This window comes from Terrapene carolina, unplaced genomic scaffold (assembly GCF_002925995.2).
Source record: "Terrapene carolina triunguis isolate 2854851 unplaced genomic scaffold, T_m_triunguis-2.0 Scaffold58, whole genome shotgun sequence".
Taxonomy (NCBI): domain Eukaryota; kingdom Metazoa; phylum Chordata; order Testudines; family Emydidae; genus Terrapene; species Terrapene triunguis.
In genome coordinates, this window is record NW_020664409.1 from 34823723 (window position 1) to 34826326 (window position 2604).

Consider the following 2604-nt stretch of genomic DNA (forward strand, 5'->3'; position numbering starts at 1 on the left):
ATCAGAGCTGAACACAGCTAGGAACGGTTTAAAGCCCAGGAGAAAACTTGCTATTTTCGCTGCTGGGTGAAAGTCCGTCAGAAGTGGGGTGCGGGGGAGGGGAGTGGCAATTAGAAATGAGCAATTTAAACCAACCTGCGGTTAGTGGTTTTGGAACAAAACTGAAACGAAAAGGGGAGGGGGTGGGATAATTTCCACGTTGCCTCTGACACAGTGCACAGGAGTTTCTTATCGGAGTCTAATGGAGAAAATAAAATGAAATTTGTAGCCTGGCTGTAAAGTAAACAGACAGCTAATCAGTGATGAAAAAGTTTTGAAGTCTGGAGGGTAAATTGCAGGTCACCTTTGAGCCACTAGAGCCAGATCTCTGCCAGGCTAAAGTGTCTCTGCCCATACCTCCCCTCTTCTCTCCAGCCGGAGTAGGAGAGAGATCATGGAGAAACACGCAATATTACAACTCCTTAGTGACTCTTGCGTGCTGAGGAAGGCATTTTCTTGCCTTCGAATATTTCTTGCCTCACGAGTGGCGTGAGGATATAAAGTAGCACTATTTAGCCGGCACAACACTCATTTAAGCAAGAAACTTGTTATAAAATTGGTGAGGGATAGATCCGTGACGCATTCACCGAAATTTCACCTCAGTGAAAATCCAGTGTCGTCACATTATATCAATTTAGATGCCTCTCCATAAACCGATGTAATACTTTCTGGTTTACTTTATCAATGATATGCTGGAGAATGTGAACGAAAAGTAATGTTTAAAGCCGATTGCTTTCACCCACTTTAGCAGAAACATTTACTGCTAATAACCACCATGGAACGAAATTACTTTTGTTACATATCATTAAACCTTATGATAGTCTGCTTGGGTCTCTCACTTTAGCAAATCTAAACATTACTGAGACGTATTCTGGGTTACTGAAGTAAAGTCAATTGGAAGACCTGCAGTTGCATTCAAGAAAATGGACCGGTTTCCAGACCTCTCTGCCTACTAAATTGTTTAACATGCATCTCAAATTAGGGGGGAAACCCCTAATCATTTAAATCTGACACTTGGACATGATGAGCAGTATTAGTCAGGCAAACATGAGCTGAAAGGAATCTCCCGCAATTCAGCAGAGAAATTGTTTCTCCGAAAACAGGCTCTTTTTCTCCACAAGAAATCGTCCTTCCATATACACAACAAAATAAAGCAACGCAGTGTGAAACTCAAAGCACTGAACGCGCGCTCCCAGCAAACTATTACACCCAATATTTTATCTCCAATCATGCAAACTGTTCGCTTCCCACTCACCTTGCCCGGGAAAAAAAACCCTCTACCCAAGATAAACACTCTCTATCAACAGGTTTTTTAATTGTGTCTGTCGGAACGAATAGTTTCTGATGGCTACAGGGAGGGAGACATGCTTCATCTAGCCCCCTGCTACAGATGACTCTCTTTCTGTACAAACTGATGATGACAGATATCCAGCTGATAACCTCTGGGGAACGAAGTTATTTTAATTTCCAGTCACTTTCCTGCTAAGTACCGTATCAGTTTGTACACAGCTGAGATAAGAGAAAGAATAAGAAAGAAAGAGACTAAAAACGTAGCCATAATGGCTGGAGTGGACGGAGCGGGTTCTCATAGCCTGCCTTTGACTTTACCTGAGTCCTACAACAAATCGAGGATCGCTTTGATTTTACCAGAAAAACCCTGGGGACCTTTTGATGGTGATTCACCTGATTTCTGAATGTGAATGTGAGGCAAACAACGTGTGGCTCATACAAAAAGATACACGGGCCGATTCGGTATGACCTAGGTGAAGTTCAGCCTATAGAAAGAAATAACATCATGGCCCTTGACTCTTTAAAAGTAATTTTCCGCAACCTGCGGGAAAAAAAATGACGGGAAGGGAAACTCATCGGTGAAATGGGCTTTTAGTGAAAACAAAGCCTGACCTGACCCCACTTGGTAAGGCAACTCCCATATTTTCTGTATATTTATACCTCCCTACTGTATGTTCCACTCCATGCATCAGATGAAGTGGGTTTTAGCCCACAAAAGCTTATGCCCAAATAAATTTGTTAGTCTCTAAGGTGCCACAAGGACTCCTCTTGTTTTTGCTGATACAGACTAAGAGGGCTATCTCTCCGAAACCTTCTCTATTTCTGTTCAGAGAGAAGAGAGCGATGGATGGATACTTAGCTAGACAGAATAATCTTGGGGGGGGGGGGAAATGTAATTGGGCAAAGGGGTTCGATGGTGCCCCAGCTTGCATTCTAGCAGCATGCAACTTTTGGATTAGTCACTGATCCCCTTTTGTAAGCATTTGCCTAACACTGAAAAGTGCCTATCTCTGAAAAGTGGTTTCTGATCTCTATCTCCCCCCGCATTCAGCGAGCATCACATTGTGCCTGGTCTGCCTCTCACGACAGCGCTGGGAGCAGCGGTGCGTCTGTCCTGTGACTAGCGCCGGGACTGGCACCCCTCCGGAGCGCAGTGTTTGTTTAGGGCTCACTGAATCCAATCAGGACTTGCTGGCTGCAGTTTTCCGGCAGGGCTGTGAGAGGCGCCTCCTCTCTCCTTTTTATAACATGAGCCGCTCGCAGTAGCCGCTGGAC